At 39.1% G+C, this 24,667-nt stretch overlaps 1 long non-coding RNA gene across 5 annotated transcripts; it reads left to right on the forward strand.

Annotated features, from left to right (window-relative positions):
- The first annotated feature begins 365 nt into the window (after positions 1-365).
- LOC308188295 lies at positions 366-16,225 on the forward strand. Of its 5 annotated transcripts, XR_013945367.1 has the most exons (6): positions 3,051-3,348; positions 3,604-3,640; positions 6,094-6,176; positions 7,433-8,087; positions 9,556-9,921; positions 10,609-16,225. It is a non-coding gene; the product is annotated as an uncharacterized lncRNA (long non-coding RNA). The 5 variants fall into 5 exon arrangements; XR_013945365.1 differs by lacking the exons at positions 3,051-3,348; positions 10,609-16,225 and adding an exon at positions 366-1,105 and having other exon boundaries at positions 9,556-9,799; XR_013945369.1 differs by lacking the exon at positions 10,609-16,225 and having other exon boundaries at positions 3,057-3,348; positions 7,433-7,712; positions 9,556-9,799.
- The last annotated feature ends 8,442 nt before the right edge of the window (positions 16,226-24,667 follow it).

Below are 24,667 nucleotides of genomic sequence, written 5' to 3' on the forward strand. Positions count from 1 at the left end.
TCTGCTGCTCATGGAAAAACGTAAAAAGTGGGATTCACCATAAGGTCCAAAACTGGCCTTTGCATCTACTCTTATGAAACCCGGTTTGTTCCTAATTGCAGATTATCTTAATGAGTCATCTCTCCTTAACTTCCTCTTCACCAGGGAAAAAATAACATTCAGGTGCATAACTCTCATTCTCATCTTACCTTTAGTTGGCAACCTGACTAGCTGTCACTCATATAAGTCTTTGGCAGGCTTTAAAGACTAATTAATGTACTGTATTATCATATCTGTTAGGTTGTTTATCACAATAATTGACAAGTTCTTATGTATCTCCTTGCCAGTCTTGTTGTTTTGGAAAGTATGATGAAATAATGTATGCTTAAATCTGCCTGTGGCTGGGTATTTACTTGTTGATAAATCTAGTGACTTTCTTTTCCTGATTATTGCATTTTAAGCTGTTTATGACAGACTGTCTGACATATTAGACATAATAAAGAGCCTAATAAACAATATTATTGAAATCCATATAGAAGATAGGTCAGAACTCTGGGAAGAAGAAAACAACTGTTAATTATAGATGGAAGGTTGGCTTCTGAAATTGCTGGAGGATCAGTTTTAAGGATGTTTGTCTCCCGTAGGTTATGAAAAAGTTGAAAGGGCATATCCCTATCAACAAATATGTACAAATTAAATTTGGAAATAAGTAGCTGTTATATTCCTTTATCAAGTTATCAAGACAAATGAGATGCCAAAACTTAAACGTTTATCTTTAGTGACACGGTATTTTTCTGTTTTCTGCTTTTCTTTTCTTCCTCAAGTTTTCTCTTCCCCTCCAAGCCAAAAACATTTTTTCTTTCCTGTGCTTGGCAGAAAGCAAATGAGTCTTTAAATGGTTTCTAGATTCTTACTGATCCTTGCTAGTTCATAGTTTTGTAATCAAAAGAATCTCCTCTCAAGTGTAAAGGAACATAGTCTTCTAAAGAAATCCTACATGATCACTTAGGAGGGTGTATTCTCTCTTTCTGTAACTTGTTTTTTTTCTGTCAGCTACAAGATACACTATAGTTTTAGAAATTCTTAATATGCTAAAAAGTGTTCTGCCGTTCACAGTCACTTGATGGTGAGTGCTGACTTTAACCTGTACAGGTTAATTTTATTTTAATTGGCCTGGATAGTTGCTAGGTACCTGGTGGTGGGCATATGTAGAAAAATAATTATTCCACACCTTGAAAACTATTGCACTTCAATATCTCTGCAACAAGAATAGTGACCTTAAATAGATAGGTAATTCAGAGGTGCCATCCTCTAAAGGTAAGAAGTCCTTGGCATTTTTCCGTCAAGCTTGCAAAGAGATTCACTAAAATATTCTTGCAACCAACATCCACCCGTGGATGTATACAATTCCACAGTGATCCTTGTGAGGGTTCTCATGTATCACATGCAAAAATAACTGGTATAGTCTGTAGAAATATTTCTAATGAATGCTCTGTTTTGGAAACAAAACAGATTCTATAACAGATGTAGCATTGCTATGTGTAAATAGAAGTTATATCCATAATCCAGTGTTTTTCAGATTGAGTGTGAGAAATAGGAAAACAAAGCAAAGGGACATCGATCCATGTCATGACACAAACTTACTGAACAGTTGGGAAAGGACTATTAAATACTTATGGGATAATTAGTAATGGTTAGAAACCACTGAAAAGTGTGTAGATTTCTGGGAAGCTCTGGAGCATGAATAGAGACATCCTAGAGCTATATCTGGAATCAGTTTATGATCTCTTTACAGGTCCCTAGAGAACAGAAGAAAGCAGATCTTTTCTTTATCTACTTGAGCCAGACAAAAATGTAGTTGTACAGAAACAGTAAATCAGTGGCAATTACTGCCACTTGTAGCAGTAGTCTTCTGTACCTGCCAACATCTGTGTGTGGTGCTTGGTGGTAGGATGTGTACAGAGCAGACAGCTGGGCATAGCTGTCTTCCTACTCCTGTTTTGTCTTGTTGATATGGTGAAGGCTGTAGATTCTCAGTCTGTTGGGATTCAAAGAATTGGGCCTTTCTCTGATACTGCTTGTCTGGTCCATAACTCCCTACAACACTAAGGCTCCCATATGGATTTCTTTCACCTTCTGTTTTAGCTCCATACTCTGCAGATTGCAAATAAGCCTGTTAAGTCTCCTGCAGTGATTGTGAGATACTTTAGCACCTGTCTCCTCACACTTGCCTACTGCAATGATATGTCTCACACAGTAGTGCTGCTGCTGCTACCTTTCCTTCCCTCAGGGCTCCCATCCACACACTCTTGACCAACAGCTCTGCAGTCTGTCCCCCAGCTGCACCTGGTGCGTAAGTACATATGGGTAGGAGAAACTGTGGCACTGTGCTCCATATGTCCCTGCACTCCCCTCCAGCAGGCAAACCCTACAGCCTCCTTGCTCATGTAGTAGATATGATCTCCCATTGCATGACTGGACACCCCTGGTCTGTGGTCCCATGTGTAAATCTCATATTTTGGCACTGAACTGCCCGGAGGAATCTGCAGAAGGAGCAATTGCTCCTGTGGGAGCAGGATGATGTTTTGAAGTATTGGATGATGTTTAACATCTAAGCCTGAAAAGCCTTTAGGAGAAGACATCTTCTAAGAATACAAATTATGTTTATACTTTTAAGCTCCTTCTTTGCCATTCAAAGTGTTTCAAACATGTTATTTAAGTATGGTAACAACCTCTGTGAGCAGTTTGGATTTTTATACATCCTGAGGAGCAAAGGTGCAACCTTCCTTTCCCTCCTCTATGTACCTTGTTTGGTAGAAGAGAGATTAAAGGTTTTATTTTATTTTATTTTATTTTATTTTATTTTATTTTATTTTATTTTATTTTATTTTATTTTCATAACCAGGGATTTATGTACAACAGCAAGTTGAAAACTGATGATTGACATTACTGGAGAATGGGATAGGGACTGAGTTGCTGGTGGGCTGTGACCTACCATTGTTTGTGGCTGCACAGATACCCAGGCCCTTTATTTTCCCTGGGGTAAGAGCAGGGTGCAGCCTCCAAAATCATTGACAATGTTCTGTTTGGGGGGAGGCCAGAGAGGCTGAATGGATGTTGTTGTGATGGAGATGTGAAAGAGGGCTAGTATCTCCACAGCTGTCTTGAATTTCTCTGAAGGGACAGTAGCCAAAGTGACCATAAAGATATTAATTTATAACCTCTCAGAACTGACTGGCTGTTTAAACACTACATATGTTTGCATTGGTTGGGTCTAGGGTCGGAGCATTTATTTTGTACTTTCCTCTCTCCCTCTGAAATGTAAATACATTTCTTCACGTGATGAGTGATTTACTTCAATCCACAAAGGTATTTCTGAAAGGATCCAAACACTTAATTTAAGCACTTGTTGGGTACTGTTTTTCATTTAGCCTTGTGAGTTATACTCCCAAAGAAAGGGGCCAGAATTCTTGAAATGTATTTATCTATCTAATGATGCCTTAGAAAAATATGCCACGTGGAGGTACTGGGGTCGTGTTGACTGCTAAGTGTTGAGAAACTTTACTGATACATCTCTTGGACTGTGAATTTTATATATTGTTCAGAATTCTCTTTTGTTTGCAGTTTACTGCACATGTATTTTCACCTTTGATTAATCTGTGTAAGTATCTCTGAATTTACAGTAGATATACTTTGTTTTTTAAGTAATAACATCTATTGCTTTTCTATAGTGATTGGTTCTTGTACTCATTTATATAGTGCTGACTTTTTTCACAGAAGGGCTAGGCAGCAGCTGTGTGTTCTTTTTTCTTTCCTATTAGATGTTTGAGTGTAAGAAATTGCTAATTAAGTTCCCTATTAGCTAATTTGTTTTGCAATTGAATCTCACTGAGTTTGTAAAAGGTGCTGTTACTTCTGAGAGTTTAGTAAATCAGGTCTCACAATGGTTCAGTTGACTTTAATTCTAGCAAATCAAAACTCTCCTATTCACCAGATGCTTCTTTCTTTGTAATAGCATCTTTACATATAAACCTACATTTTTACATAGTTAATGTATTTGTCTCTGTTTTATTTAGTAAACATCATCTGACTTAATGCTTTTAACTGATATTTTTGTGATTGTGTTCACTTGCCTGAAGTAAAACATAGCGTAAAATAATAATTGTAAATAAGGATGCTGAAGACTTGGGGCTTGTAAAACCAATTGTGCAGTACTTCTGTAATCCTTGCAGGAATCAGCAACGTGTCAGGAGGAACTTTCCTTTCCTATCTAGATGTTTAGAGAGCTCATTTCAGAGTAAACAAGTTAGCCTCAGCCTATTCATTTTGGTAATGCTTTGAGAGGATTGAAAGGTGATTTCTGAAAGGAGAGGAAGATTATTGCCTACTGCAAGAGATCTGACTCTAGCACTGTATATTATCTGTTTAGGAACCAGATTAAGTTATCAAAGAGCAAATCAAATTTTAAATTTAAATTATGAATCAACAAAAGTAAATAGAAGATTAGATTTTTGAAATCTTACAGCAGTGTTCCTCTGACAGAAATTAATGGAAAATGGAAAATCAAATGGAATAATTAAAGCATACTGATGGATTTACAAATCAGAAGCAAAGAGTATTAAATCAGTTTCCTAAATTATTAAATTAAGTCACTAAATTAAAAATACTCAGGTGAAAGATATACTTATCTCTGTATTATGTTATTACCGTCTTTTGATTTTGATCAATTATTTTGTCAACTGCATTAAATCCTGACACCGGTAAATAATTTCTCAGGATACATTCAGATTACTGCTTTGAACAGAAGTTTCTAGGTATTAAGGCAATTAAATGATGACAATGATGATGACTTCATTACTATTGCAACACAAGTAATGATGATATCAGTCCCAAACACAATGGTGTCACTGCTAGTCCTTCCAACAGTAAAATGTAAGAGAAGTAAAGAATTGGTTAATAATTTTCTTGTGAGATTACCTAGAGATTGTTTGAAAGGAGATGGGGGGCAGAAAACCCGAGGTCTGTTCACAAAGTGTGTTTGTCCATGCTCACCTATATCACTAGCTAGAATATTATGACAATCCCTATTTAAAACAAAATGTGTCCTGGTAGTTCTATCCATGGAAATGATGCATGGTAGCTATCATTTTCATGTATACAGGGGTAACAGATTAAACAAAACATTAAATACGTGACATCCAAATAGAGCATGATGTAGGTGCCAAGCGTAGGCATCTAATGCCATTTGAGACATCATAGGTTGCATGAGGCATCTATCTGTATGTACTGTCTAGGCTACCCACTGAGGCAGCTGCTGGTGGTAATACAGCCAATCTGAGACACTTGTTTGAGGATGGAATGTGTTGCCTTATGGCATTGTCTAGCTTTCTGTTGACTTTGGCAAGAGTGTGAACAAGCAGCCTAACTTCTAGATGGCAGACATTCGGTGATTTAGAAGACAGCCAGCCTTAACCACAGAACAAGACAGCTTGAGACGGTCAATGAAGCATTTAAGAATTTTGTCTGTGGAAACTCATATCAAAGAGAAAACACTGAGAAGTTGTTCTACAGTAACACTCTTTGCTTTTAATATGTAATTTTCAAACTTGAACATACTTAATGACTTCCTATGCTGCTCAGTCTTTAAAGGAAGCAAATTTGATTTAGAAATATTTATTTTTTGCAGTATATTCCACTAGGAAGCAGGAAAAGGTACTCTGTGTAGACTAAGAAGTAGGGATGAAGTGAAGGAAGAAAAAAATTATTTAGGGTCTTTGTCCCCTGTGCAAGTACACTCAGAAGCCTGTGGCTACCTTTGAGGTATGTTTATTCAGGTGTATCACATGAAGCTAATTCAATTTGACAACAGTGAAGAACTGATCCCACCTGTCCCAGAAATTAATGTTTTATACCAGAAAGCAAATATTTATGTTCTGATAAGGACTTTGTGATTGAAAAGATTACATACTTTCTTTACCTTTTTTGTAAAGGAAAAGTTTTCTTAACAAGAAACTTGTAAAGGCTATCGAAGAGATACTGTAGTGTCTATTGAGGCTATTTTTTGTCCACTCTGGTTGTGTAACCATCTCAAATTAGAACTGTTTCTTTTATCAGCACAGATTGGATGTGTCATAAAATAGCTAAATCCCAGCTGGGTGGTCCCAGCATGGAGCATTTACGCAGTTCTTCAGAAACAGGTAAGATTTGGAACTGCATGGACTCAATACCTGTCTTGTCAGCATCCATTTTTGGATTACAAGACTTCCTGGATCATGGGGAGTGCATTGCTACTTCACAACAGCTAATGACAGTCTTGTGACCGAATCTAGTTCATCCTTTGGAGATACCTGGTTACAGTGGAAATCCACATTTTTAATTAATGGAAATAGTTTTAATGAAAACCTAGAAACACAAAAATATATTATTTTTGTCACACATCTTTGTATTGGAACTTTCTTTAATAATAGGTATATTTCTACTTAGGCTTACTTGGTGTTGGGTCAGTACAGAGAAAATGTACCTAGAACAATGGAAAACACTTTAGCAAACTGTTCTTCTACTTCCCTTATGTCAGGTGCTTGGTAGAAACTCCATGCCAGCGTGTATAACTTTGGAAAATGAGTTTTAATATGTAAAGCTAGATTTATAATTATACTTTAAAATTGTAAGTGGTGAATGTTCTTGTCTTGTACCTGTTTTATTAAAGTTTAAATAACTAGTAGAAATTCAGCTTTGATATAAAATACTGTACTTCTCAGTCTCAAGCTCCCTATGAAAAGACAGTGAAAAAATAAAATATACTAAGAAAACCATAATTGATAAACATTGTTCATGTCACATCTGTGTCTGCTAGCATTTTCAAATAACTTTGACAAGTTAAGAGAGAGAAGCAAACTGCACTTACTAGGATTTTTTATTTTTTAATTTGGTGAGACACTTAGATCAGCCCAGTTATTTCTGAAAAATCCCATGTATGGAAGCTTAGAAGCCTAATTTTAGATCTGTTATTTAGAAAATGAAAATCTGTGTGTATTTAAAAATCTAGTCATTCCATTACTCTATTGAAAGTTTAATCATTTCTATTTTTCACAGTAACTGACTTTATGTCACAAAGAAGGTTTTTAGTGGGAAAACAAATACGCTTATTTGATTTAAGTATTTCTTTATAAACTTAACTTTTAGTGAAGTAGTAGTTCATATGAGTAAAGGTATATGTTCTGTTACATGTTTGTAGGTTATCAGACTTAATTTAAATATTTTGGTTTTTTTTGACTGTAGTAGTACTGTGATATTACCAAGCAAAATCTTGCCAGTAGTGACACTAAAATAAAAATAAGGTTTGTTTCATAAAGATGTTAGTCTAAAGTTACAACAGCCTATGAGATGTGATGAAATACAGTACCGAGATGAGTGATGAAAACAAAACAGTAAACATTTTTTTTTTTTTCTCAAGATGCAGCTCTTAGCAGAGACTACAATGAAGGAGACTACAGGGTAGCAAGCAAGGCACAACAGTCTCCTTTCTGCCTCACCCAGTCTTTCCTCAGTGCTTCCTGGCAGCTCTTCTTGCTTTGTGACTCGAGTATGAAGAGCACCTCCTTACTCCAGGCTGAGGACCATGGAGTCTTACAAACTGCCTGTTCACCAACTGTTATGAAGAGGGACATTTGACTGTGTTGGAGACAATGGAGGTTGAAGAAACCAATGGCCTTGAGCTCAAGGAGTGGTAGCTGGTAAATTTGTTCTGGGAAATTCTGCAGACACAAGCTTTTGGTGCAGATGGTTTGGGAGGGAACTCCCAAAATGTCTTGTTTTATAAAGAGTCTTAGGAGATCTTCCCCTTCTTTTTAATTTTGCTTTTTGTTGTTATTACAAATTTGTGTGAGACTCAAATACATATAACGCACACTTGGAGGAATTAGTTATCACAACATTGTACCCTAACTTCAGCCTGTTGCTACACATAAAATGCTGAACAATGTAAGAGGAAGTGAGGAAAAAGACCTGGTGCTGCTGGGTTTTGAAATGCTATAAAAACTTTACTGGGAAAAAGAAACGGAGTTATTTGTCATGGCTTCTAAATTGATCCTCTCTGCTGTTCAAAAAAGGTATGCAGTTCAGGCTTCGTATATTCAGGTCTAGAAATGTCTATGAGGGCACAGCTACGGCTGGCTGCTCCTGCAGGGCTGGGGAGCTGGATGGGAAGGTGTCACCAGTGCTGCCCTTGGGGTGTGAGATCAGCAGGCAGAGCTGGGGCAGCAGCAGGGTCCATCAGCTGCCCTTGACATGGTGAGGGGGTAAGCCACAGCCAGGATCAATACTGAGGGACCAGTAGGGAGACAGGGTCAGACCCAGGGCCAGGGCTGGAGACAAAGAGATGATGTGGGGCCAAAGTTTATCCATTGGACAGAGACAGAACCAGAAACAGAGCAGAGGACAGGCTGCAATGTCTGTCATTGCGATCCATCTGGGAGGTGAGCTACTGCAGCACAGGGCTGAGATCCAACCCAGGACGCAGAGCCAGAGTCAGGTCTGGGGACCTGTTGTGTCATTGTTGGGGCAGGCACTGATGTCCCCAGGCTTATCTGAAATGGGGTTCCTGGGCTTTTGGATGTGTGTTCTGTGTGAGTTTGGCTGTCAGGCCTTCTGGGGTACTCAGGGCCGTGACGATGACAGGCATCTTACAGTGTGATTCTCTGCATAACTGGTGAGCTAATTTTATTTTTTTTCAGTCTTTGTTCTTTTGTTGTTGAATTTTCTTGGCAGTTATTTCACCCTCTGAAATCACTAAATTTGAATGTTGTTGATCTATGCTGCAAATGAGCGATTAGTGCTTAATGCTTGTCAGACATCACTGTGCATTTATCAGACAATCTATTTAAAATTGAAGGAAGCGGTTAGAGACAAACAAGTAGTAAAATTACCATGTAAAGAACACAGAGTTAATTAGTCTCAAAAATTTCCAGTTTATCAAGATAAGCATTTGCAGCAACCAAAGATGTTAAAAAAAAAAACACAAAGTTTTTTACAAAATCCCATGGACCAAACATGCCACTGAGAGAAGAGTTGTTGGTTGAAGTATAGTCTAAAGAAATCTGTGATCCTGAAAATGAGACATTTTTAGTGTCATCATTACTACAAATATATAGTTTTGTATTAATTTTCATTCTGTTCCAAGCCTTGTGGTTACTCTTCTTGCAAATGTTATTCTCAGGACTGAATGTGAGTAAAGGGAGTCTTATTCCATCAGCATGTCTGTGATCCAGTGATAGTCAATAGGAGTCTTGGAAAAGGTCAGTCTTGGCCTTTAGCAAGCATACTGACATTCAGATACAATAAAACACTCATGGTTTCTAAAAGCAGTGGAATAAATTGGAGTGATGGGGATAAGAACATTATACTATGAGTTTCAGTGGAAGTTGGGTTGACCTAATATAATAAGTTGAACTGACATACGGCTAGAAGTATGTTGGGATCATTCTCTTGGGCATGAAAATATATGAACGCCAAGTTCTGGGGGTGATTCCAAAATGGATAGACAGGGCTTGTGGGATATAATGTCCTTGTTCCTTTTAGGTTATCCACATGGAAAATTCCTTTTTGATGCCAGTCTTGTGCTACTTTTCATTATGTAACATCACTGAGGGCTGACCAGCTGGAACAAGAGTATTGTCAACTTCTAAGAGACTGGAAGAATGAATCCCATTCATTACCAGAGCTGAACACAATTTGGATTTTTTGATGAGTTTTGTAAGAAATGAGGAATGACTAAAAGGCTGAAAAATACAAAACAAACAACAAATCCATAAACAAAAATTTATCACTGCCTAGTGGAAAATGTATGAGCAGGTAGTCTGATTTGCTTGTATGTTGGTGGTTGAACTAGTGGCTAACTGCTTTTATTTTCACCTAGACAGTACCAAACTGTTCGTTTTGGTTGAGGTAAGTCATTCTTCTGAAACTTTATTCTTTCTGACCAGCAACAGTCACAGAGGCATGTCACAAAACATCATCCATGCTAGTTCCTTCTGTTTTCTTTCTTTCTTTCCTTCTTTCTCCTTGCAAGGAAATGCAAACTATGTATTTTTAAATTGGAGATTATCACAGTGACTGTGATCACAGTGGTACACTTTCCCAGTTCACAAATATAGGAGAAGCGTAGCAACTTCTCCCCCTCCTTCTTGCTGATGGTAGTGTGATGAAATGAAATTTTGTCTCTTTTCCCCAGCTCCAGACTTTCACTATCGCTTATGTACAGGGTCTCAGTTTGGTGTTTACCTCATTTGCCCCACACTTGAGATAGTCATGGCTCAAATCCAGTAGTAGTTTCATTTTTGTTTCCTGCGCAGAACAAATGGACATAAACTGTGCCAATTCCAGTTGGATGAGCTCTAGATAGCAACCCAATAAGCTAGAGGTGCAGAGCTAGCAAAATTCACATTAGCAGGGCTTTAGCAACAGCCCCATACCTTAAATTGTATCGTCTTACTAACCTGATGCCACAATTCATCTTCTTTTGTGTGATACAAAATTTATTAGTTTAACATCATGATTTATTTCTGAGGGTGTAAATTTTTGTTTGTACATATGTGAGATGGGATTTTTACTGTCATTTCTTTTTTCCATTAGGAGTCCCTTTTCTTCTGCTGGAGAATTGTGATGATTAAGGCTGGTTAAAAATTTTGACTTTCTTGACCCTTCTTGACCTCAAATTACATTTTAATCTAAATTTTGATGTTTTGCTCAATAGTGCACAAGAGAGTATTACATTTTCTGCTTTATACTGCTCTTCCATTTTTTTTCCTTCATGTCTTACAAAATCATGTGTTCTATTTCTTTCTGATTTATTTCTTAATTTACACCACTTGTTTATAAATGCAGGAAAAAAAACTATTTTTTTTTTATAGTTTCAGTTTTTGTCAGAATTTCTGTGCCGTGTTTGGGCAGTTTTTCTCACAGAACAAATCCATCTTATTCTTCCTTACCTTCAGATCTGAAATTTTGTACTCATGTTCTGTTAGGTTCTGCTGTGCTGCGGGAATATTGGCAGGATGAGATGTGTATTTGAGGTTGTCAGTGAATCTTAGAACCTTTCCAAGGAAGCCTTGGGGGAAGGAAGCTTGTTCTTAAATTCTCAATTTCTGGTGTGTGGTTTAAAGTAGTTTTATTATTAACTGCAGACTTTTAATAAGGTGACAGCTGGTAGAATAATTTAATGGACAAGCTTGAAAGATTTTTTTTTTTCCTTCTTCTTCCAGAAACAAACTGTTCAAACTGCAAATAAACACTAGTGGGTACAGAATCACACATTTCTGAGATGTTAATGTAAGTTTTTCAATTTGCATATTCAATTAGGGCTTGCTAAGTAGACATTTTAACCATTACAATTATGTTCAGTGCTATAGTCCTGAAATACCTTGGACAGTTCAGGATATTGCACACTACTTTCTGCTGAACAGTGAGGAACATGAAGAAAAACTGACTAAACTAAGGCCTGGGGAGGTTTCTAATTTCCTTCATGTTGGAATATAGTCGTTATTGTTTCCCTTAAACAGATGGAAATCTGCTGATTTCATAGGTGGATAAAGCTGAGTTGAGTCCATATAGAAGTTCAGGTTCAACTTCATGTACTAACTGAAAATATAAAACTGCATTCTGCAAAAAATAAAATTAAATAGTGCTTTTCAAAGTGAATGGCCTGCTGTGCTTGCTAATGAGAAAGTTCAGTAGAACCTGCAATAGTTTAAAATCATATGCAATCAATGAACATGAATCGTAATCCTCTTCCTCTCTGGGAGACAAATTTAGCAAAGGATTTAAGCATGTGGTTATCTTCATTCCTGTTAGTTAAGCATTTTAAACACTGGAGTTGATGGGACTGAAGTTTGTTCGCAAAACTAAGCACAAATGTTGATAAAAAGAAGTGGATATCCTTACTGAGACCCTGGGTAATCCAGAGATGAGGATGTGCACAGTGTACAGGGCCTAGTGATAATCAAAACTGGGGCAAAATCTCATGCTTTGAGTATAACGGCCAAAAAATTTTGTTTTCTTCATATTGGTGTAAAAACAGGAACATTGACTGAAGCTGAATATAGAAAGGAAGGGGCATATATTATCTGCCAGGATTCAGCAGTGCTTTGCAGAAACCTGCTCTATAAAGTGAGTGGAAGACTGTCCAGGGCGGTTGGCAAGTGCAGACTTGGTCCTCAATCAACATCCAGGTGACAAAAGACAGGTGACTTACTTCTTTCAGGTGCAGTGCTATGCTCACCCAATCCCAATTATCCTATATAGCCCAAAGTAATGTTCAGTGTGTGCCTTGGCTGGCAGATGGCATGACATAGGGTTGCATCCCCTAACACTAGCAATAAACGGTCCAGCAGCCAACTGTCTGACTGGAGATAAAACACTTGTATGTCAGCAGGACTCCTGGATTCAGGCTGCATGAGGCTGGCAGACCAAGTGTCCTCTTCTGGCAGTTACACTTTCTAGTAGTCTAACTTGTAAAGGGTATCTGCTTCCTCCATGCAACAGGCTGAAACAGAATTCAGCTTTTTGAATTGCAAGACTCACCCTGTAGGACCACTGAATTGTCTCACAGGAAAGTACAGGCTCTGCATTACCAATCTAGGTTTACTGGAACACCCTCTGAAGGCTTTTAGAAGCACCTGTAACTCTGTTTTTCCAAGATTACATAAGCATCTAATTTAGATCATTTGAATCACCTTGGTGGGGTGAGAAGTCTAAGTTTTAGGCGCTACAATGCTACACTTAGGTGTCTAAGTCTGAATATAGCTCACGGTATCTAATGGGTGAGTTAGACACAAATGTTACTAGTTCTAAATTGCAGTGCGAAGTTAATTTCAGGCTTTCATCACTTTTGACTAATTAGTTCAAATTTAATTTCACCCTTGCCAACTGGGGAAGGTAATGCAAAATATGCAACTTTGGGAATTCTCTTTGAATACTTTTTCTACAAAAGATCATGCAAGGCATAGACCTCACTGTAGAGAGTGGCCATAATCTTTAAAAGTGCTACAGCAAGCATGTGAGGAGAGGAATGTGTCCTTGGCTAAATCTGAACTTCTTGATGTCTGAATACCCTCTGTGGCTCCTTGAAATGAATGAAGATCATTTACATCTTGTTCTGTGCAAGACTGGGACAGCCAGGGATAGATCCTCAGCTGATGTTCAGTGTCATTGCACAATAGTGGAAACTTGCATATGGACAATGTGTAATGTCCTAGAATGCCCATGAGGAATGATGAATGGGTGTCCCCATTGACTTCAGTGGAGCTGGAGAAGTTTCTTCATCTGATTAAATCACCGGCATATGTTTTAATTGTTCAGTTTGACTGTACTCCTGTGCATATATGTAAAGGCTGTAGTCACCCCCTGCATGTCTGTGTATCTTTAGGCAGCTAGAATACTGCAAATTCTGAAATAGAAATGGGTTAGCCTTGCCTAAGGGATGCTAGAGCTGGTCATGACAAATAAGCCACCCAAAAGAAAAATAAGTATATAATAAAGGAGTGGGAAACAGAGTCCAAGCTTGGAGGTTACTGCTGTGTAATGTGCAAGAGGAAAGTTTTTTGCAGGCAGCCATTTCCTTATGTGAACAGAGAGACAGCAGATGTGTTCATACCCTCACTGAGACAGAGGACTAGAAAGTTCCTGAGAGACTGTCCAGACCTCAGAAACCATGTATGTACTTAGTGTTCTCAGGCAGTAGTGAGCCAAGCAGGGCTCAGTGGTATCAGCAGGGCTGACTGAGAGCATCTCTCACAGGGGTCATGCCAAGCAGAGCAAGAGATGCCACGCTTGGAGATAACATGGAAGTGCATTAGCTAAAAGGCTGAGCTGGTGATGTGCTGGGCAGAAAATGGCCTGGGGGCTCTGTTAAGAACCCATCACTGAGGATGAGTTTGTCAAGGTCCTGCTCTGAACTTCTCTCTTCAGCTGTTTCCACATAATAAGCTGATGACTGTTCCCACCTCATGTGTGCATAGAGATATATGCACATGCACACAGTTTTTATAGTCTCTCTTTTGCTTTACCTTACTGATCATTGCTTTGATGGGGAGAATTGGGCAGTGAGCAAAGCGGTACAGAGGCTTGTGTTCATACAGTAACTAATTGTAGAGATCTCTGATTTTATGAGCCTTGGCATCTCTAACTGAAAAGGAACAGAAAAATTTAGGACAAAGGGTAAATCAGGGCTGGGTATTAACTGTTGCTGGCATACAGGTGCTCAATGATAAGTGAAGGAAACTACACAGAGTAGATCAATTTTTGTGAGGGAATTTTATTATTTTTTTTGTGTGTGTGTTATATTATTCTCCAGGGAAGACAATAGAGTATAAGGCTAATATTCAATAATCTATGATAACTGAGCATGATCCCAGCTGGGATCAGGATCAGGCCTGTTTGCAGGTGGTTCGGTCATCTACCTAAGCACTACAAGGCAGGATTTTGCTTTTATACCCCCTGAACCCAAACATTGAGCAAAGCTGATGGATGCTACACTTGCTGTTAGCTACAAGATGCACTTTCTTTGACAACTGGAGACAGGTGCAGTGTGCTGCCTAGATCCTCTGTCTCTTCTGGCATTTTATTTCATTCTGCCTTTATAGGTGGCCTTGTTTTTTTCTAAGACAGTCCTGTCACCATCCCTTGTCTCTTCTTCTTTTCTCTTCTCTGTAATGAACTGCAATGTCTTTGCCCTTGTATTGGAAATGATAGCTTGAAAGAAGGAGAATTTATGCCTGAAAGTTTTTTTTTTTTTTTTCTCTTCTGATTATATCAGCTGTCTAGTTAATAAGAATAACAATAATGATGATGGTGGTGACGATAATAATCTCTCTCTGTAAACTGCACCTATCTTTGAAGGGGACTGTGATTTTTAAGGTATTTTGTTGTTCTGCTTTTCTTGAAAGCTGTAGGATGCAGTGTTGATGTGAAAATGTCATTGCGTGTTATTGAGAGAAAACTGAATTATGGTACTGACAATTAAAAGAGGCTGAAAATGTGTCTATTAAACTCTGTTTTGCACTTCACATTTGGGTGAACAGCTCTCAAGGGTTCTGTCTGAGCAAAGTAATTAAATTTGTGTCTAAGTTTAAGGTTGTGCTTAAAGCTGGAAACTTAAAAGGAAGTATGTGCTCAACAGACTTGGTTGTTTGCACTTCAGAAGAACCTTTAACTATTTTATATATCTGTAGTTTACACTTTCAGCATCCTTGTGACAATGTGGTCTGGTGCAAATCCAGAGTCTGTTAAGGAATCAGTCTCATCCACAGTGAACTCTGGGGAATATGCCTCATTAGCCTAAGGTTTGAAGGGAAGGTTCAAGCTCGAATGACCCATCTCAATCCCTAATTCATTTTATTTCTGTAAATGTGATGAAACTACTTTGAAAACATGAGTATTCCTCCTAGACCAGAGAACTGAAGTCATGTCCCTTCTTTTTCTTAACATATCTGCTTTTATTAACATGTTCTGTCAAAGTTCTCACACCATCCCTCACTACCACAGTGTTTAAATACTTTCCTTGTTTCATTGACTTCTGTTTTGTCCAGTACTTTTGTATAGTACTTTGGCAGCAAATTGTTAAAGAGATTATTTTTTTAGTGTTTATGTTGCTGTCTGTATGTGGTTGTGAATGGAAGTTGCCATGTCTTCACCCTTATGAAAGAAATGCCATTGAGCTGAGGGAACAGAATTTCTTACCAAAAGTTTCACCTACATGTTACAGACTAACTTGGAGATGCTAAATCCAGATGACTGATCACCTTTACCGAGGGAACCAAGATTTTGAATTTGGCCAACATTTCAGTGGGATGCCAGTGGAGAAAGTCCAGGGCACACTGGGTGGCCCAAAGGAGCCTGTCAAGAGACAATCTGCAGCATGCTGTGCTGTCTGGGGATGCACAAAATCAGATGGCCTCCTGCCCAGGCTCTGGGGCAGTGACACGAATGAATAGATAAAAAGTCTCTGTATGTAAGGTAAGGTCTGTTTACTAGTGGACCCTTGTCAGTGAGGAATTTGGAAATGATTCCTCATGGAAATATTTCCCCATACATCCATATTTATTTATTTATTTATTTTCCTGAAAACTATAAGGAGCTCGTACAGGGCTGTTTGATCTGAAAGGATGCAGTAGTCATGGTTTTCTCACCATGCTTTCTGTGCAGTGAAAACCTCCAACGAGAATAGGGCACTGGGGGCCCTTTCCCCCACCCCCCTTACAGTGTTTTTGAGTAAGAAAGTGCCTCTCACTACTACTTCATTGTGGTAGTGAAAACACATATCACCAGGCAATACTATCTTCTATCATTTTATAATGCACTGGAAAATTAAGCTTTAGAGGAAATTTAATGTGTTCATTCTTAGCATATTGTACTAAGTCCAAAAATAAACTGCCAACAGAACTAATTCTATCACTTCATTTTACAATCAGAGCAACATTTTTGTAGCACTTAATTTAAAAATATATCTAACATACCGGTTGGCCAGTATTTCGTTTTCAGGTTCTGCTTGCCTAGAAGCCAGAGAGGAGGCAGTTTTGTCTGGGTAGCTGGATGCCTTGTGCTTCTTGACCATTATCAGTTTGGACAGAAGCATGGGAATTTGCAGCACTGTATGTTTTTTCCATTAAGGTGTGAGCAAAGATGTGATTATTTCTCCTTCAACCTAACTTTTTTTTTTCTTTTTTCTGATGATCCTTGCAATTGTTGCCTTAAGTTTGGGTTCCTCTTTTGGCTCTGTGATAGGCTCCCATGCCATAAAGGGATAGGGGAACATCCCTAAGAATGTGATGTAAATCATGTGGCCCCAAACTTGCTTTGCACAGAAGATGCAAAGTGGCTGTAATTGGCCTGTCAATCTTTATAATGTAGTGCTGACACTAGAGGGGCTGTGTATATGGCTTGATATTGGGTACATTTCTTCCCTCTCTAACTCTACCTTGGATCCTACAAAAAATCTGACTTCATATAAGGGACAAATTGCAGACTGAACTCTGAACTGTACTCTCATTGCAATGTCTGCCTAGTTAAAACATACCAGAAGATTATTTTTCTTCTTCTGTGTTTCTTGGCCATGAGCCTTTCAATAGTATGATGTTTTGATAGATAATATATTTGGGTGAACATGACGCAAAGGACATTTTTTGTGGGGTTTACTTTGAACTGAAAAGACCGTTGTTGGTGTGCTTTTTTTTTTTTCTTTTTGGTCTTGTTGTTCTGCCGTGTAATAAACCCTTTAGGTTCTAAATCAAGCATGTAACTATGTAGCTTAAAAGTTATGAGTAAAAGATCACTTTTATTAGTCTATTCTTTTGCATGATCTATGAAAGTCTCTGTTTAATAAACAGTACAGCTGTTAAGAATATAATGATTACAAATAGGAGTGAGAGGAATGACAGCATGATATGTCTGCTTGCCTGCTAATGAACATGGACAGTGAGTGACTGGGTTACTTAGGAGAGGGTGAGAATGAAATGAAATCTCCATACACATAACATCTAAACATTAAGACCTGCAGAGATGTAAAAGGCAGCCGCTCACTGGCTATACCAACGGTCTGCAGATAATCGCGTGCTAGCAGAAGACATGCTGTCACAGATGATTCATGTCTGCTTTTTCTGGCCAAAAGTCTAAAATGCACATGGTAAATCAGTATCAATTAATACGTTAGACTGGTGAAGGGACTGTACTTTTGAGTATATTTGGACAAAATGGGATAAAAGCACACAGAAAGCCAAAAATTGTTCATGCGTAGAAGTATAAATGTGGAGTTACCTAAAATGTGAAACTGATGGAATGGCTCCAGTTTTACACCAGAACAGTTGAGAGCATAGCATGTCCCAGAAGTGTTTTGATTACTGGCTCACCATTTCTCCTGGATGAGGGGGGAGACACCAGTGGGGGTTGGGTGACAGTCGAAGTAACACAAGCAACATTACTTTGCGTTGCTTTCAGACTATATTTAGATTATTATGTGTATTGCTGGCAACATTTCTATTTTGGATAAACCCTTAAAATAACTGTTCTTCTAGATGGCCAGAAGATGATGATAGCCAGACTTCCAGTTTAATAGAAAAGCTTGGATGAAAGGGGAAAAGAAAAGGTGAAAATTAGATTTAAATTTATTAGTACTTTGGAAAAAGCTAGGCTTTCACTTTAGTTCAAGTCTCACAGTTATAAAAATATCCACTGCTGGATTCTTGGGGCTGGGTTGTTATGGCCAAGACATTAGGTGACAATTAATCTTCTAGGAAAAAAAACTAGATTATGACAAAGGCAGGTTCATATATTTTTTCTAAGTATGGGTAAGTGATTGCTTTCAATGATATCTATTACAAAAGAGGATTGAAACGGGGTGCAGGAACTCTGCAGAATAAGTAAATGTAGTCACTGGGATCACTAGGACAAATATCAACTTGCTTCCTTTGAAGATAATGGGGATTAGCCTCAGAGGAGAAGGAGATACAGTCCAGACTCAGAAATCCAGACAGGGAGTTCACATTTCAACATCAGACAGTCTAGGTAGTTACAGGGTTCCTGCCATCGAAGAATCAAAGCACCTACAGAAATTTTTTCTGATTGACAGTGCTCTGAAATTAGACTGTGCCCCAGTCATTAGGAGCTATTTAAAAACCAGACTTTCTAAATGTTCTTTAGCTGGGTGCACAGGCTAAATTTGACACAACTGTTTTTTTTGTTTTTTTTTTTTTTTAATGTGTGTGTCTTATAACAATAATAACATTACAAAGAGAAATCTAAAAGTTGTTCTATCTGCAGCAATTGCCAAAGAGCCAAGAGCCTGCTGGTTGTCAGGGCAACGGAGAGAGCACACCACGAGCTACTGGAGGAAAGGCTTTTGCTGACTCTTGCTTTGCTTCTTTTTAAAGGGTAGTTGATGCTCAAGTTGGTTTTCAGGGGCTACTTAAAATAATCTTGATGATTTGATTTTCCAAAAATCTGAAAAGAAAAATCATAACTATTTTTTTTTTTTTTGCATATTACTTCTCACTGAATGAAGACAAAATTGCATTATTTATTGTTTTGACTCTGTATCTCATTCTAAACATCAAAGAGGCTTTTTGCAAGTCTTTCTCTGGAGATCATTTCTTTATGACACTCCTGTGGGCCTGGCACTGGGCAAACTGAGTGTGATCCCTTGCAAGCTGTTAGTCCCTGATGATATGGCCTCACAGTGCTGCTATATGGTAGCTACTGGGGAAGGAGAGGGCTTTCAGTCCTGCCTGTTTTGAACAGAGGGAAAGGGGTGTGAGAAGGTGGAGGAGGAGGAGAAGGAAGAAATGGAGGGGAAGAAAGTTCTCTTGGGCAGAGGCACAGGCAGCAGAGGCGAGGGCAGTGTCCTATTCATCCCTGTGGAGCCTGGTCTGCATGAAAAGATCTTAAGCCATGTTTAGCATCACAAGGTGTCATGCATGCCAGACTGGTGCAGTGCCACTGACTGAAAAGTGCTTAAATGAATACTCACTACTGAGATGACGTTTGTGCTAGGAAGCAAAGCACAAAGCAGACTTTGGCTGTACAGTGATGTGGACAGAAATGGGGATGCTATGACTTTGAATGTGAATGTGAAGGTCGGCATCCCATCTCAGGTGATATTACCTGTGGACCTCTTTTGCTTAGTATTTCTAGTCCATGTCTGCGAGCTTTGTTACATTGTATTGCAGTTTTGGTATGCAAATATCAGCACTGCATTCATCTTGTGTGGGGCTTCAGGCTGAGAAGCAGCAAAAACCCCAGAGATGAGAACGAGTCCAGAGGAGGGCCACAAAGATGTCTAGAGGGCTGGAGCACCTTTCCTGTGAAGACAAGCTGAAGGAGTTGGGGTTGTTCAGCCTGGAGAACAGAAGGCTCTGAGGATACCTTACAGCAGCCTTCCAGTACCTAAAGGGGACCTACAGGAAAGCTGGGGTGGGACTCTTTGTCAAGAAGCGTAGTGATAGGACAAGGAGTAATGGCTTTAAGCTAAAAAATAGTAGATTTAGATAAGATAAAAGGAAGAAATTATTCTCTGTAAGGGTGGTGAGGCACTGGAACAGGTTGCCCAGCGAAGCTGTGGATGCCCCATCCCTGGAAGTGTTTAAAGTCAGGCTGGATGAGGCTTTGAGCAACCTAGTCTAGTGGGAGGTGTCCCTGCCCATAGTAGGGGGGTTGGAATTAGATGATCTTTAAGGTCCCTTCCAACCCAAACCCTTCCATGATTCTGTGATCTTATGGTAATCAGTAGGATTCCCTCTTATCAACAAGAAACACAGGGGATATTGCTTTTTAACTACTCTGACTGGTGTCCTGACCTTAGAACAACTCTAATTAAACTTTTCATCATGTCTGACTGATCACAGTGCAGAAGTGGTGCCTTGTGAGGAGCAATGATCCCCAGCCTTTCCTCCTGGAGGCCTCTTGGAGGATGGGTCATTCCCCCATGGTGAGCCCCCCCTCTGATTCCCTTCTCCACCTGGATCTCAGAACTCCTGCCCTGGTTTCTGCTTCAACCACAACTCTGCCTTTCTCTGCTTTGCTCTGGAACCCTGCTCTTGGGGGATTTAGTCATAGTGATCCTAATGGCCACCCCATCATGGATCTTAGCACCTCTGTGTGGGCATCTAGCAAGACCGAAAAACAATGTTTCCTCTTCTGCTCTGGAAAAAACAGATCTGAATGGATAACAGATACAAAAGAGAAAGCTGTTATTAAAAGTGATATGCAGAGTATTTTTGAAAGATTTTGCTTTTTATGTCACCGTACCTTGTTTAAGAAATGTCTGGCCATGTTTCTAAAATATATTTTCTCCTCTCTTCCCTGGTTCTTCTCAAGAGCAGTGTGAGTGGGAGTGTTGAACGGATTTGATCTCACTTTAGGGGGAGAGTGTTACATCTTTAAAGAGGACTGATTTTTTCCAGAAAGGTTAATCAGTCATTGAAGTTAAACTAGTGCTAGTGAAAACTAAACTGTAAAGACTCTGACTGTAATTTTCATGAGGTTTAGTAATAGATCTGGTTGATGAAGTTGTAGTCACATTGCAATTTCACTGCTAATATTTGTTCTGTGACATGTCTAGAAAGCTGGGTGAAATGCACAGTGGTTTTGTGTTATCTCTAATTATGGTTTTAAATGGAGGTGTGAGTGGCTGTTGAAACAAGTGTAGAACATACCCTTACTGTGATTTTTGAAGCAATCCTTTTGAACCAACCCCAAGCTAGACAACCACAACACTTCTTGCTATTAGGCTACCTTTCTTTTGTCCTCATAGTTGGATTCTTAATTTGTGTTTAAGCATACACAGTGGAAGAGACTGCTAGCTTCTGCTTTAGTAAGTCTTCATCTTTTAAGAATAAAATCTTCCAAAACTCTATGAAGTTATCTGATGTAGTTTATATATGCTAGAAATTGCTCTAGTAACCTCCCAAACTACATTTAATTCTTTGTTTTTTATTTCTACCCATGACTCATGAGGGCTTGCTGGGAGGTGGGAGTATGCAAGTACATTATTCTTCAAAGTTCATTTGTTCTAAAATAACTTGCCAAGAAGAATTGCTTGGGTTGACTCTGTCATCTGCTTCCTTGTATGGCTCTAGTGACTCCAAGGGATGGACATTCTGGTAAGGGTGATCATGTGGGGTTAGAAATTCCTTTTTTTTTGGGGGGGGGGGGGGGGGGGGGCGCGGAATCAAGTGCCATTTAGCATAGCCCTAAGAGAGTTCTATATTCTACCAGATTCAGACTAATTCATAGCATATAGCACTTCCCCTCCTTAATTTTATGCTGAACACATCCAGATAGCAGCTCCACCAGCAAAGAAATGGCCAATTATTTACTAACAGCGTTAAAATGTAGACTGACCAAAGCTTGTGCTAGGATTTCTCTGGCCCACTGTTTGTAAGATTCTGTCACAAAAGGATTTGTTTCCTCAAAGGACTGGCTGTCACTCAAAGAATAATGAGAGAGCATGTGTAGTCTCTATGACTCAGCTGTCAAATTTTTATCTTTTGTGTATGCAAGAAATATTATTTGTTTAATGAAGCTAATAAGCATGTATTGGAAATGTTGTATTTCTCCCAGAGATGATGTAAAACAGTACTTAAAACACACACAATGGAAGGTGTCTTCTGTAAAAATCCAAGCACAGTGGATTTCTTTTATGAGAGCACACTATATAGCAAAGGAAATGCTAACTGTATTGGTTATATCCAGGTTCTGAAAACAGTTCCAACTGTAAACAAAAAACAAAAAGCAAACAAACAAACAAACAAAAAAAACCAGTATATAGGCCAAGGAAATGTATCTGAAGGAATTTACTATGAGCAGTGAGAAGAGGAGTGCCCTCTCTACGCTATTAAATATCATGCTGTGGCTCTTCATCAATGGCATGCGTGACCTTCCCTGTCCCCACTGAAAATTGAATGCTTTTATACTAGCAAGAGCAGAGTGAAATCAGGAAACTGTCATGCTCACTGAGAAAAGGCAGCAGCAGCCAGTGATTCTCCCCAGAAAGGGGGAGAGCTGTGCCAGGATACATCATGGTCCCATGCTTTTCCCCACTCTTGCAGACTCCCTCAACCTGGGAGAGGCACTGCAGCTCCTTGCATTGTAAACACAGATAACTGGGAAGTCCAACATCTGTGTCATAACATAGACCACAGACAACCCAAGCTCATCATTAAAAAAAGATTAGTTAAAGGGTATGTCTCAAACTTGGGACACAGACATCTTACCCAGCACTACTGAGAGATGTTTCTCTCCTCATGAGAGCTGACTCTGAAAGTAATTCCCAATGTTTTGTCTTTTTAAAATGAAGCAGAGCCATGACCATCCTTGGAAGTAATAGAGATGGGTGTAATGCCACTGCTCGTGGCTAGGGAACACAGGAGGAAGAGACTGGGTTGCATGCTTTCCTTCCTCTCAGGGATTCAGACTTTCCAGCTCATCCCTTGGAGCTACCCTGAGCCACAAGGCTGCTAGCAGGTTAAAAGAAGTGAGTTATTTCTTCATTTAAAGCTGTTCCACTTGGCAGAGGAGAACAACCAGCTCAATGAGTCAGGAAAGCATGCCTAGGACCTGTGCCCTCATTTGGGCTGGGGACACCTAGGTTTCAGTATGCCCATCTAGTATCTGTTTGATATGAATACGTGCTACAGCCTCCACATCCAGTGTCACTTCTGTGCTATTATAGCAACACTCCAATGTTGATGTGGCAATGATAGTGTATCTCTGATAATTAAAATATAAGCTAGGTTGTCCCTTGTTTTATGTTCCTTTCTAACCCATCTATTTTTAATATTTAGGTAGTGTTCCATCAGTGGGTGTCCCTCTCTTTAAAAGAAAACTGTTTTGTATTTTAATTCCCTTCTGATTTAACTGTGTTTGTCATCAAAAGCAGCACGCATAGGTAGATGGGTTTGTAGCTACCCACAGAGTTTGTTCTGTGCAATATTGCAGGGCTTACAAGAAGTTAGATAAAGTTAAGGAACAAAGCGGCATTAGACTGAACCTCTCTGTACATATAACGCCAACAGTGTCCTAGACTTCTTTGGTATGTGCTCAAATACAAGGCAAAATACTGAAATCTAGAACTTAAAATCAGAACACATCTCTAAATTTCATGTCCTAGGCCACAAAATATCATAAATTTCGCATGAGATGTCCACAAGGAATTGAAAGTCAAAGTACTTTGGAAAAGTTCTGCCTAGACTTTACTTGCAGTTTTACCAACACATGGACAAAAGTAGTGAGTGTCTGAAGTGTTTGTGGGCTGACTCTGACTACACTAATGAACTAATTCACTAATACTAATCAATTTACCAGCCAGGAACTCTCTGCCTGCCAGCTTCTGAGAAAATCTCATAAGCATTTAAAAAGAGATGATAGCATCTTTTCACCATTCTGGCCCTGGTTCAGTTTGTCCAGCTCTGTGAGACTCCTTGACATGCATACCTGGTGAGCCAAGGGGCAAGCTAATGTTAATCAAGATGGATTCCTGCAGCGGTGGGCTGTGAGTCAACTCTGAGAATGGAAAGGTACATGGAGGGACAGTACTCTAACTCTGTAAAAACTGTCTGACTGCCATCTTTCTGTATGTATAAAGATGGACCGAACCTCTTTTTTTCACTTCACCTACTGTTGGCTCTGACACAAATATCTTCTATATACCCAAACAAATATATGTGTTTGTATTGAAGACTGAAATAATTTTTCTTCCTGGAGATGGATTTGTTACCTTCATGTGGAAGAGTTAAGTCATGTTAAAGAGCACACGATATAGATGTGGATAATTTAAGGGTATATATGTGGTATATATAGGACAGAACCAGGGTATATATCTACATAAGGGAAAGCCCAACCCAAAACGTACATGGCCTTCTGCTCTGTGGCAGCAGAAGAGGGTGCACAAAAGAGTTAAGGAAAATATACACTACATTTACACAGACTAGAGACAAAAAAGAGTAAGTAGATGGAAAGTAAGCTGTGAGAGGATGGAGAGAAAGACTAAGGGTCAGTCTAGCTATTACATGAGATGATAGTACTGAGGGGAAGCAAGGAGCTCTTTTATTGATCCAAAGCTGAGAACCAGCTCAGCAAGGCAAGCAAAATGTGGCTTCTAATACAAAGAGCAGCGCGAAGCTTAGACAAAGGCAGCTTACTTATT

This window comes from Anser brachyrhynchus (assembly GCF_964034855.1).
Source record: "Anser brachyrhynchus genome assembly, chromosome: 1".
NCBI lineage: Eukaryota > Metazoa > Chordata > Aves > Anseriformes > Anatidae > Anser > Anser brachyrhynchus.